General features: G+C 33.7%; 1 long non-coding RNA gene and 1 other non-coding gene across 2 annotated transcripts; both read right to left on the bottom strand.

Annotated features, from left to right (window-relative positions):
* Positions 1–671: 671 nt before the first annotated feature.
* Positions 672–2,242, bottom strand: LOC127903103 (uncharacterized). The gene is made up of 2 exons (XR_008055848.1): positions 2,067–2,242; positions 672–1,558 (listed from the first exon to the last, which is right to left on the bottom strand). It is a non-coding gene; the product is annotated as an uncharacterized LOC127903103 (long non-coding RNA).
* A 9,411-nt stretch (positions 2,243–11,653) lies between these two features.
* On the bottom strand, positions 11,654–11,760 carry LOC112495759 (small nucleolar RNA R71). The gene has a single exon (XR_003062091.1). It is a non-coding gene; the product is annotated as a small nucleolar RNA R71 (small nucleolar RNA).
* Positions 11,761–14,300: the final 2,540 nt, after the last annotated feature.

The following is a 14,300-nucleotide window of genomic DNA, read 5'->3' as shown; positions in this document are numbered from 1 at the left end:
ACCTTATTAGTGACTGAGCCAAAAACCTTGAAAAGTGCTCTAAGACATCCTCAGTGGGTTGCTGCCATGAAAGACGAACTCCACGCGTTGCACCAAAACAACACTTGGTCTCTTGTACCAAGGCCTAGTGATGCCAATATAATTGGGTCTAAGTGGGTGTATCGTTTCAAATATACTGAAAAAGGAACCATCGAAAGATTCAAGGCACGCTTAGTCGCTAAAGGTTTCACGCAAATTCCCGGAATTGACTTTGAAGAAACCTTCAGTCCAGTCGTCAAGCACACAACGATTTGACTTGTTCTTTCCCTTGCCGTTAATCTCAATTGGACCACAAGGCAACTTGATATGCGCAATGCCTTTCTTCATGGTCACCTCAAAGAAACTGTTTACATGGAGCAGCCACCGAATTTTATCAATCCTAAACTGCCTTCGTATGTTTGTAAATTAAATAAATCACTCTATGAACTTAAACAAGCCCCAAGAACGTGGTTTGACTGTCTTTATCATGCACTTATCAAACTTGGCTTTAGAAATAGTAAGGCTGATCATTCATTATTTATTCTACATCATGAGTCAAGCATTGTGTTATTACTTGTGTATGTGGATGATGTGATAGTTATAGGAAATAATACCTGTCATACAAAATATCATTCACACTCTTTAGCACACAATTTGCATTAAAGGATCTCGGAATGCTTACTTAATTTTTGCGAATTGAAATCAAACAATTTAATCATGGTATGTTTCTCTCGCAGTCTAAATACACAATGGATTTGCTGCTCAAAACAAAAATGATCAACAGCACAGCTATTGCCACTCCAATTGCCGTGAAAACAACACCAAGATCTGATGATAATGAACTTGTTGATGCCACTGAATATCGAAAAATAGTCGGCAGCCTCCAATATCTAACCTTCACTAGACCAGACATAACTTATGCAGTAAACCAGGTTTGTCAAAAATTTCAATCTCCAACCAAGTTAGACTTTCGGGCTGTCAAACTTATCCTTCGCTATCTCAAGGGCATAATGGATTTTGGATTGAGATACCTAAAACAAAGCAGCACCAAACTATATGGTTTTTCAGATTCAGATTGGGGCAGGTTGTCTGATAACTCGAAGGAGCACAAGTGGTTTTTGTGTTTATCTTGGAGCAAATTGTATTTCTTGGAGCTCCAAAAAGCAGGCAACAGTAGCTCGCTCTAGTGCTGAAGCAGAATATCGTAGCATGGCTTCTACAGCAGCAGAACTTACATGGCTTACATACTTATTAAGCGACATTGGTATACCTCAAGACAAACCACCAGGTCTGATTTGCGACAACATGAGTGCACTCCATATGGCCAAAAATCCAATTCATCATGCTCGAACCAAGCATATTGAGCTTGACTACCACTTTGTTCGAGAAAAGGTCACATGTGGTTTGCTCACCACCAAATACATTCCATCCTTACAGCAAACTGCATATATTTTCACAAAGCCTCTGTCCAAAGAACTCTTCTTCAAATTTCGGTACAAACTCGACATTCACTCCATGGCCATGCCTAGTTTGCAGGGGGCTGATAAGATAACTCATCACAATGAGACAAAGTTGGCAACCAAGATAACTACGGGCTCCATGCATAGCAACAAAGAATCACCAGAATCCAACATTAAAACCATTGAAACAAATTTAGCAATATACTCAGCCGTGACTATGCTTTATTCCCACTATCAAGATTGAGTCATCATGATTAATTTAGTATTATTTACTAACGACTAGAATATCTCTAGCCAACTGTTATTATATATATTAGGAAAGCATTCTTTTAATAAGCCACAAATTTATCTCTGTAATGGCTTGTCAAAGTTGTATATATATAAGTCATATTCTTGTAATTCAAAATATAAGAAAGAATAATATATTCTTCTGTCCTTTCAATATTAATCTTTAACTGATAGTAGCGAGATCCTGGAGGCTACAACTTAGAAGAAAGGTAGCCCACAACAAAGGGTACCCCAAGGTTAGAAGAACAAAAAAGAGAGAAGAGAAAAACATAAAAGATACATCATGTAAAAGATACTCACATCTTAGCTAGCCTTAAGCACTCGGTTATAGTACTTATCCAAGCCTAATTTGTCCATCTCCAAAGCCACCTTAAAAGTAATATTCGTAAAAGTGTAATATAGGTATTCATCTAGGTGGGAAACTTCAACAAGTCCCTAGGTAGGGAAAATAATGAAACATCTTTTTTTTTTTTTTTTTAGGTACATAGGGTACCCTTGAAACCACAATGAGAGGAGCCTTACGACTTCTTCTTTGTTGCCGGGCTTTGATGAGGAAGGGTACCTATCGAAGAGGTGGCACCTACGGTAATTGAGGATTCACTTCTTAGACGGTTTATAAAGGAGTCGAAATCTTCGCTGGACCGATCCATATCAATCAACCACCATGGAAAACAAGAAGAAAAGGTCAGATAAACAGACACAAAGCTTATTGTGAATTAAAATAACAGAAGGGCAAACAGTAAGGAAAACATAAGGCTAGAAAACAAAATACGAGTGACACTAGAATACCCTTGCAATACCCTCTACTCATACTTGGTCATGAAAAGAAGCCGATGGGGAACCTTTGACCAATTAGCCCTACCCACACTCAATATATCACTCTCTATATGGCCAAAAACTTTGCCTAGTAGCGGTAAAAGAAAGAAAATAAAAGGGAAGTCAAAGTTAGAAGCACCAGGAGGAAGGAAAAGAGGAAAGAAAAGGAAGAAAAAAAAAACAAAGAAGAGAGAGAGGCTTACCTAACAGAAGCTAAAGAAAAACGCAAGGAATTGCTGGGGTTTCGAATGGAGAACAAAGATGTGCTGCCAAGATGTTTGCAGGTTCAAGGATAACTCTAGGGATTTCAAAAAGAGTAAAGGGGAGGTGAAAGAAAAAAAAAAAAGAAAAAAGAAGGATAAAAATAATAAAGGGGAGTTGTACGATGTGTAAGTGAAATAAGTAATTTCACTTGTTCTAAAGCAAAGACAAAGAAAAAGGAAATGTGTTGTGTCATTAGAGAGGGTCCGCCTGTAATAAAGCGCTGCATAAGATACAGCGGAAGTTTAATTTTTTATTCTAAATTTATTGGCCGTTAGATTACTTTATAAGCAATCCAACGGCTTCGTAATTTTAGGCATAAAATAGGTCACCGAAACAGATGGTGGGACACTGGAATCGGCAAATATCCTGGTAATTATCACTTTGCTCCCTCATCTTTTAACTAAATATTAAAGACTTCATTTAATTTAGACGACTATCAAAGACCCCCTAACATAATAATATATTTTAAAACATGTAATGTTGTAAATAACGTGAATAATATTTATATTAGTGTAAACTATATTAATTATAAATCAATGCAATCATTTTTAATAATGAAATTGATCATAAACAACTTATATCATTGTTTATTATGACATTATAAATCTACAAATGTTTTGCAATATAAAAATTAGTGAGACCTCTTTAATTTTTTTTCTTTTGCAAATTTTTGCCTATTTGGTCAACTCTATATTATTGATAGTACCAAGTATTGTCATTACTCAAAATATTTTTGTTTTCAATATTATTTGTACTAGTGACTAATATAAATAGTACAATTTAGTTCTGGATATGGGTAACTATAAGATGAAAAATCTTATTAAAAATATTTCACACAAATTTCTAAGAAATTCATTAAATTACTTTTTATGGTCTCATTTACTCACTAATTTGAAGTCACAGAAAATTCTATGAATTGTTATAGGAGCTTATACATGATTACATGTAATGTTAATATTTAATGATATTGTTTTATTACTAGTATTATGATTAATGATACTATAACTCTTAATATCCATTACTAATGTTGTTAATAAGTATCTTTGTTAGCCTTACTATTATTATTGGTAAATTGAACACATATATGATAATTTTATCAATATCACTTTTCTTTTAATCAAAATGAGCGTATGTTCTAAATATAACAACATTTTATCGTAATAAACTTTTTAATAATTTATTGAGAAATGTTGCTAATTATCATTGTAAATTATTGTCGACATTATATTATAAAAGCTAAATAATTAATAATGTAACTATAATATTACATTGTTATTTAAAATAAAGTATGTATCTCTTTGTATATTTATGGGAGTAGGTTTTTGAGTTAATATTCGGTGGATCGTTGGACTTTACCATAAAGTGCATGTATACAGATTATCAAATACCATTAAATTATAGTTTATAATGTACATATAAATTGTAAATTTAAAAATATTATATAATATATTACTCTAAATAGTATTCAATTAATTTTTTTTATTTTGATATAACACTAAAAGAATTTTGCTTCATCTAGGCAGGAAAACTACTGCCTAAATGAAAACATATTTACCCATTTTCACAATTTTTAATTCTAATAATTTTTGTATATTATTTAAATTTTCATATTTTATATTATTATTCTTGATACTTTTTTTTCAAAATAACTTTATTTATTGTTCAGAAACCTAAAAAGAAAATATAAAATTTATTTTTTAAAATTTCATCAAAAAACATATCCTTTAGGCCTAAGGTTTCGTTTGTCGCTTCATACATTAAAATATATATTTTTTAATCATTATTAATTTTTTTCACGATTAATGTTCTTAATTTTTTTCTTGTCTTGTTAAAGTTTTGTAATTAACTTAAATTGTATAACATTTTGAATTGTCATTTCATTTTTTTTTAATGTTTTATGCTTCCAATATAGAATGATTGGCAAGGGAAAATATTGCAAAGCATTTGACGCAGAAACTGCTATTGGCATCCTCTCAAGTGGTTGAATCCAAGTAAGGCTGGTGAGCAGCCCAAGCTTCAGCTGGCTGTCTCCAGATCAAAGGGGAAATAGAAATAATAAAATTAGTTTTCTATAATCCCTTGGGATTATTTTATCTTTTTTTCTCTAATGGTGCATAGTTGAGTAGTGAACAAGAATTGGCATTGGTTGTAAATGAACTTTTTTTTTTATTTGTTCTCCAAAAGAAAGATGGTGTATAAATAATTTCTCTTAAAAATTATAGCATTGAATTTTTCTATTAGAGAAAATTAATTTTAATATTTAATATATTTTCTTTTTCCTTGATTGCAATGATTTTCTAATGTGTTTATAAAATTATTGTTTAATTTGAGTTACTTTTATTGTGTTTAATGTACTTGGTAAAGATAAATTAATGGCGACTTAATAGAACTGGATTTAAGTCAATGTTACTTTGTCAATCTTAAGCTAAAGATTGATGAGAGATTAAAGAAATAATTTTTAAAACTAAATATAATGATGAAAATTATATGTTGCACAATTGTTTTAAAAAAAATCTAAGCACAATTATGTAAAATAATAAAATGAGCATTAATATGTAAAAGATCAAAAGTTTAAAGTATACATACGATTAAATTCAAGAAATACCATGAAGTAACAAAGACCGTTGGGGGCCGGGGGGGAGGGGAGTGGACTTATACAAATTCATAGTGTTGAAAAAAATTGAGGGTTGCAACAATGATTTTTCAAAATTATATTGTAAGTTGATATTTATTAAAAAAAAGCGGGGTCAAACGTAATTTACCTCAATATTTTAATGTTTTACTATAATAAAATGCGACTCGTAACAACCACCTAAAATGTTGGCATACAGTAAAAACATTTGGAATATAAAACCAAAAAAATGGTGGAAGTAACTATTAAAGAGCTGAACCCATAAATTGGAACGACTTACTGATGATTTGGTAAATTTCAATGGGAATTAGAGACATGAAAAATAAACTTGAAACACACACCTACATGTTGGAATTCAATAAAAAGTCTTGGTATATAGAACCAAAAAATAGTGGGAAAAAAGTGGGAGAGTTAACCTGAAAGTTGGAATTACGCAACGATAGTTTGATAAATTCCAATGGGAAATAGGGACTAAGAATTGAATTTGAAACTTTCACCCAAAATGTTGGAATTCATTAAAAAAAACCTGGAATATATAACTAAAAGGTACTGGAAATAAAAGTTGAAGAACTTAACACAAAAGTTGGAATAACTTATTAAGAATTTGATAAATTCTAATGACAAGTTGGAATCTAAAAAATAAACTTGAAACTTCTATTCAAAATATTGGAATTCATTAAAAAAAGTAGAAATATAGAACTAAAAAGTGGTGGGAACAAGAGTTGAAGAACATAACGCAAAATTGGAAACGGCTCACCCACAATTTGATAAATTCCAACTATAAGTAGGGATCCAAAAAGTGAAATTGAAACATACACCCGAAATTTTAAAATTCAATAAAAAAAAGTAGAAATATAAAACAAAAAACTAGTAGGAAAAAGAGTTGATGAATTTAACCGAAAAGTACGAACAATTTACCAGGAATTTGATAAATTTCAACAGGAAGTAGGGATATAAGAAGTGAACTTGAAACATCCACCCAAAATATTGAAATTTAATAAAAAGGGCAGGAATAAATAACCAAAAAGTAGTGGGAATATGAATTGAAGAGCCTAACCCAAAACTTGGAATAACTTAGCAAGAAATCGATATATTTTAAAGAGAAGTAGGGATCTAAAAATGAACTTAAAATATCCATCCAAAATATTGAAATTCCATAAAAAGAGTAGAAACATAAAAGGAAAAACTGGTGGTAATAACAGTTGATAACTTTAACCTAAAAGTCGGAATAACCTAACAAAGAAATTGATAAATTTTAACAGGAAATGGGGATCTAAAAAGTGGACTTGAAACTCTCACCCAAAATATTAGAATTCAATAAAAGGAATAGGAATATAGAATCAAAAAGTAGTGGCAACAAGAGTTGATGAACTCAACCCAAAAATTGGAATAATGGACTAAGAATTTGATAAATTCCAATGCGAAGTAGGGCTCTAAAAGTAAACTAGAAATATCTACCGAAAATGTTGAAACTCTATAAAAATAGTTGGAATCTAGGACTTAAAAGTGGTGGGAAAATGAGTTGGAATAACTTACCAGAAATTAGATAAAGGCTAATGGAATGTAGGAATGTTGAAAGTAAACTTAAAATATCCACGTAAAAAGTTGGAATTTAATGAAAAAAGTGAAAATATAGAACCAAAAACTGGTGGAAAAATGAGTTGAAATAACTTACCAAAATTTAGATAAATCGTAACAAAAAAATAGGAATTTGAAAAGTAAACTCGAAACATGCACTATAAATATTGAAATGTGACAAAATAAGTGGGAATATAGTTATTTTGTGACTTGTTTATAATACTTGTATAGTTTCTTGTACTATTTATAAATTTAAAATTATTATATTCTTTTGCTTCATTTAATTACAATTTTATCTTTTTTTCCCTATTTTTTCATATTTTTTTCGCATTAAAAACAAATTAAAATGTAATATTTATTATGTTAACCGGTTAAAAACCGGTTGTACTGGTTGCGTGCATGCGCTGTATGAGATACAGCGCTGCACTGTAGGTTGACTCCATTAGAGAAATGTCTGCCCCCAATTTTGAAGTTCAAAAAGAGGAAAAAAAAAAGGACAAGTCAAGTGTGTGGTTGACAATTAGAAGGGCGGCGAGGTACACTTTGAAATTCAAATTTGAAAGAGAGAGCCAAAGAGAAAAGTCCTGACAGCCACTTTTTATTTCCCCACATTCCAAGAGCGTAGTAACTGTAAGGCTAAAAAGAAAAGTTGAGAGAGAAAAGTGGTCATTTTAAATAAGGAGGCACAAGTGGCCAAATCAGAAAAATGCTAGCAGAGGTACCTTTTTTCTCACTCAACCATTCGTAAAGGAGAACCAAATATCACGTCTCAATTATAATTCTTCCATGAGTTTTTTTTGCCTCAATTACTCTTGTTGAAAGAAACTATAGGAATGTTATTTGGAGAAGAAATTGTAGATCAATAATGATGAATTATATGTCAATAAAAAATTATATGATTAAAAATAATCATCGGAGGGTACTCGACCTACACCCGGTACACCTAATAGTCAAGCTGGTACACGGGGTATCCCATGTCAGAAGTAAAGTGGATGAAAAAATTATATGGAATATTAATTACCTCAAATATCCCTATCGCCCAAAAGAGAATATTTTATTAAGCTGATTTTAATAAGGAATATCTTATTGGAAAATGAGGGAAAATTGGCTATCGTGCTTGCCCAAAAGTAAAGGACAACACACCAAGGGCAGTTGTCTTTTAGACAGCCTCTGCTGAGGTATTCGGGACCACCAGGCAGCATGCGCTACATGTATAACTAAACAAACCAAGCAAATAACACCTTACTTACTCTTCAAACATGCTCTCAATACTTGAAACGAATATACACGCCAAAGAAATGACATATTCTTTAGGGCTAACTAATAAAAATTCTCCAAGTGGTAGGCGACTAAGGCACCCCAGGGCACTCTATATAAAAGTGCTTAGATTATATTTTTCTCATTCATGAACACTTAAAATAAAAAAAACATACACAAAAAGGGGCTGAGGCTTTCTTCAACCTCCAACTACCATTGTTAAGGGTTGGTAAGCGCTTAACACCTACAATATTGTCCAAAAACTTACTTGAGCATCGGAGTGTGGTCCTCGGTCACCGCCAGCTCCACCTCTAACATCTTTTCTCTATTTTACAGGTTAAATATAGCCCATTGAGTCGACCCTCTCTCCAGATCCAAGTCTTCGAAAGCTCTCTGACTTCCTCCCATCACTTTTGACCTTTATTCAAAAGTCATCTCAAATATACACACCTCGGCTTCGTGAGGCACTCATGTTACCCTTAATACAAATTTTATTATGTTTAACTAAGTTTTTGTTTCTTTTTCCTTTGTAGCAAAATCCAGTTAAAACATGGGGCCTTGATGATCATGATGGTGGTTTGGAGTGCAAGCCTAAGGCTAGTCGTACCTTGTGTAGAGAAATGGGTGGACAGATCAGCCATTCTGAAGACAATCGAGGATAGAAATGGGACTCAGGCTCCCCAATCTCTTAGCCCACAACGGTCATCTAGGCTACCAGCTAGAGCTTCCATAAAATGCAGCTACACACGAGGGATATACTTCTACTACCTCGGGAGCATCTATTGATCCCCCTATTTAGAGGAGCAGCGGAGATGAAGTTTCATTTTTTGCTTGATCTTGTTTGATATAACTTTTGAAACTTGTTGGCATGATGTCTTTATTGTTCTTTTTTTGGGTACTTTCTTTGTTATGGTGTCCCTTTTTAATGTGTTCGGATAATTGTCTTTAGAAAGGTTGGTTCAGCAATCTTATTGCTGCTTGTACTAAACTTTTATGATAGACTTGATTTGGTATGTCATAACTTCACTGTTTGTTACTTTATATTTGAACAATCGGCTATGCAGGTGTTATGGATATCCTTCGTGCACCTCAGGTACCACCTGATTTAAATATCTGTATTTCTGTGGTGATTTCTCCAAACATACTTGCTGTATATTGATAACTCTATGAAATGAGAGTTATTATGGCAATTCTAGACTTAAATCAAGATCACTTAGAGAGTAAATGATGTGTTTTTATTGCATTTTTGTTACATTTTGCATAAACATTCATTTTAGTTTAGTCTTAATAAGTTTTGCTTGATTTAAAGTAATTTGTGCTCAAATCATGTGCATAATTGTAGGTTTCTAGAAGCTTATAATTCATGGAAGGGATGTTGATGCAGTAGGCTAGCAAAAAGGAGGAAGAATATGGACACAAAAAAAGTGAAACAAAATCTGGAGCAATGCAGTGCTATAGCCGTTGCTGGAGCAACCATTACTGTAGCAATCCTGGAACAACGACAGAGAAAACTTAGCACGAGATATCTGCGGAATTGCGATCTGTATTTTCCTAATCTGACTCATGCGCGCCCTAGGGTTTTGTTTACCCTAGTTTTCAGTTATAAAAAGGGGTGAGCATCACATAAAACGGCGGTAATTAATTGACATTGGAAAAATCAAGAGGAAAAGAAGAAAACAATCAAAATTGAAGGGAACCAAGTCTGCATCAGTGAAAAAATCCAGTAGAGTTATTTGGATTTAATTTTCATTGTTCCTTGTTCTTTTCTTTACTCTTTAATTAAACTGATGTATTTCATGACCAATATTTTGTTATTTATTTTTCTTTTTCAAAGTATGAACTAAATTTGCCTGTAGTGTGACAAACAATCTAAATGGGTATTTGATTGTTCTTATGAGTTGCTGTACGACTGCTGTAGCATGTTACTCTAATAGCTATTATTATAACTGTTATTTCGGTTGACCACCCATTTAATGGTTCAAGTTAAGATAGAGCTGCAAAATGGCCTGTCTTAGCGGATATTATTAGAGTAATACTTGATCTTAATTTGAGTTTCCTAGATTAAGTTTTTCTTGAATCCCATAAGGGCTATACTTAAAGTTAAGATTTGTGAAGAACTAGACATAGGCATTCACCTTATAGGGTAGAGAGAGTAGATGTTCATAATGCCATACCTTAGGTAGAATAGCAACTAGTCATTGTTAGGATACTTAAGGGTCTGAGAAGTCCAACACGTGACAGCTGAGGAAGCAAAATGATTCTGCCCAGTGCTGTATGAATTGTTGTAGCAAGTGGTGTTAATTTGATGAAAAGCAGTCAACCCATTAAGAGAGTTTGATCATTCAGCTACTTCATTCTCATTTGATTCTTTTACGCAATTGATCTAATCTATTGCATACTGCAGTTATTTATTTTATTTCCTTACAATTGTGAATTTCGGTAGTAATCAACTTTAACTAGTTCATCGTGAAATAAAGGTAGATTGCACTATTGTGATTGCTGTAGTATTTCTAGTAACATCAGTCCCTGTGGAGACGATATAGAATATTCATCACTTTATTACTTGTTGTGTACACTTGCACATTGGCATCAATAGCAATTGAGTAAAAATTCACCAACAAGTTTTTGGCACCGTTGTTGGGGATTGATTGTTTATTTTCGAAGTGTGAAGTAAATCTTGATAGTGCCAACTTGATTTAATTTGTTCTATTTATTGACAGATCAACACTTGCATGCCCAAAGACAGATCTGTTGTATTCCAATTTGATCCTGAGATTGAAAGGACTGTAAGGAGACTGCGAAGAGAACAAAGAAATTCAAAAAATGTTTCAGACATGGATAATCTGCAGGATGTGGGAAATTTGGACCCTCACGAGCCACTACAACCTGTCAACATTCAAGAGGCGCAAAATGAGCATGTTAATCAGAGACAGCCAGGCAACAACAATATCTTTTACATGGCAGATGACAGAGACAGGGCTATCAGAGATTATGATGTGTTAACTCCTTAAGTTGTGCATCCTGGAATAGTCAGACCAGAAGTGGAAGCCGCAAACTTTGAACTGAAGCCAGTGATGTTTCAAATGTTACAAACAGTGGGTCAATTCAATGGACTACCAACTGAAGATCCTCACCTCCATCTTAAGTTGTTTTTGGAAGTGAGTGATGCTTTTAAAATTGCTGGAGCAACACAAGATGCTTTTAGACTAAGGCTTTTTCCTTATTCCTTAAGAGATCGAGCAAGAGCATGGTTCAACTCATTACCATTTGATTCCATCACTACATGGAATGAATTGGCTAACAAATTTTTAATGAAGTATTTTCCACCAACCAAGAATGCAAATTGCGGAATGAGATCACTTCTTTTCATCAACTTGAAGATGAGAGTTTGTATGAGGCTTGGGAGAGATTTAAAGAACTGCTCAGAAGGTGTCCTCATCATGACAATCCTTGTTGCATACAATTGGAAACCTTCGACAATTGGTTGAATCCAAGTACGAGATTGATGGTTGATACTTCAACAAATGGAGCTTTGTTATCTAAATCTTACACTGAAGCTTATGAAATTTTAGAGAGAATTGCCAACAATAATTATCAGTGGCCATCAACTAGACAGCCGGCAACAAGAGGAGCAGCGGGGGTACATAATATGAAATTCTAGTTATGCAACCCAAGAGCAGGGGTGAATTGGGATTCTAAAAATTATTCAATTCTAAAGCAAACTCAATGCAAATCTAAAACGAAATTAAAGCACTAACAAATAAATGTATCACAATATAAAAAGATAAGGGAAGAGAGATTCAAACACGGAGATTTTTACGTGGTTCGGTCAACCTCGCCTACGTCCACGTCTCAAAGGTTTCCGGGCTTGAGGATTCCACTAAGCAACCCTCCAAGGCTTCAAATGCTTACACTCGACTTCTAAGGTGTCAATAAACCTTTACAACAAGAGATTATCCCTAATCTCTTAACCCAAGTGTATCTCAACACTTACAATCACTCAATTTGATTTTAAAGAATATTACAAAATAAATCTCTCTCAAACAATGTGTTTGATTACAAATGAAGATCAAAAGTATGAGTAAATGAGATGAATACAATAATTTATGGCTCAATGAATGTTGTATGCTCAAGACTTTACTCAATAATAATTGTTGGAATCGTTGTTGTTTGAATTTTATTGAGTTTATTTATAGTTGGGGCTGAAAACTAGTCGTTATTAACTTTTTGCTCACTGTCGGATCGCCGTTAACTAGATGTCGGATCACCGTTTGACTGGTCAATATGACTGTTGGGTTGAATTTTCAAATTGTCGGATTGCCGTTAGTTGTTGTGCAAATTTTAATGTACTCGCAAGCGCACGAATCTATTGTAGTATAGATCTATGGTGACGAGTGTCGATCCCACGAGGAGGCGGATTTTAATTGTGTAGAATTAATTTTGTAAATGGGTGATTGGATTTATGGTGGAAATGATTTGGAATATGCTAAAACTTAAATTAAAATGGCGAGGATAAATTCTAAAATTGGTATTGAAATGGCGAGAATAAATTCTAAAATTGGTATTGAAATGGCGAGAATAAATTGACGAGAATTATATTGAAATGACGTACTTGGGTATCTGGATCCGTATCAACATGCATCATGGGCTAAATAATCCGTATTAATGCCAATTAAATCATGAGGGGGGAATCCACACCTCATGAACCACGCTCTAATCAATATGGTGCTAAGGGCTTATCGTGCCAAATAATAATAACCTTATACTAGAGAGCCGGTGTAACCAAGGCGGTATCTAGACAAGACTATTATTATTTGTCGACGAGAAGTCAAAACATCCACAAAAATTAGAGGGGAAGAGAAAATAAATTTACCAAATTAAGCCCATGACACATGTTGAGACTTCACCTTCAACCCAAGCTTGAAAGAAAATTAGCCACTCATAGTTGAATTAGGGGCAAAATGAGAATTTATTAAAATACGAAGAAAATACAAGATGGAGAGGGAATTACAGAAAATGGATCCCAAAAATGGATTCAGAGATATCAAATTAGGGGGGGGAGGCCCCTTTTTTATAGATACATGGAGTAAATCATGGCCATCGGATTAAAAACAGTTTGGACGCTCAGGATTGCGCCACGTCATCAGTCAACAGTCCACGGTTTGACCACGCGGATGAACAGTAACACGGTTTGACTCGGATGAACAGTAACGCGGTTTGACTCGGATGAACAGTAACGCGGTTTGGTTGAAAATAATCCTGTGTGATGCATGTACCGTACGCGAGATTTTTCATCCACTGATATGCTGCCACGTCACCATCAACAGTACATAAGAATTTTAGCCCAACAGGATCGTGACACCTCATTAGTCAATGCCACATCATCGGTCAATGCCACGTCATCGATCCGTCTATGTGAACAGTGTTGTGAACAGTAACGTAGTTAGTACCGTACACGTGAATAGTACCGTACATATGAATAGTGCCATTTTTCCTTTTATGCTCCTCCTAAGGTTTTCGACTGTCCTGAGTTCAAAAGTGATGTCCGTTTTGCCGTCTGATCTCTCCTTTATTGTGAAATGACTATAATGCCCCTAAAATACATAAAATACTTAATTAAAATAAAACACATGTAATTAAATCACAAGAAGGTTAAATACATAAAAGTAAGGGTTGTTAGTAAGACTTGAAATGTAAAATGACGGTTTTTTCCTTTATAAATATGCATTTTCTAACACTCAACACACCCCCCAACCAGCTTATTGCTAGTCCCTAGCAAATAAAGCGAAAACAAAATTCAAATTCAAAGTATTATTATTATTTTTTTTTAATAGAAACATTCGTATTTATTCCGTCAGATTAATGATAGCAATCAAATAAAAGTATAAGCATTATCTCCAGTCTAAAGCAACATCACACCCACATCAACCATCCACATGAATCAGCCCAGCAGACTTTGTCATAGCTACTTTCAAGAATGACATGTC

Source organism: Citrus sinensis, chromosome 1 (assembly GCF_022201045.2).
Source record: "Citrus sinensis cultivar Valencia sweet orange chromosome 1, DVS_A1.0, whole genome shotgun sequence".
In the NCBI taxonomy this organism is placed as follows: Eukaryota; Viridiplantae; Streptophyta; class Magnoliopsida; order Sapindales; family Rutaceae; genus Citrus; species Citrus sinensis.
Note: the sequence above shows the minus strand (reverse complement) of the source record. Positions and strands in the feature narration are given on the sequence as shown.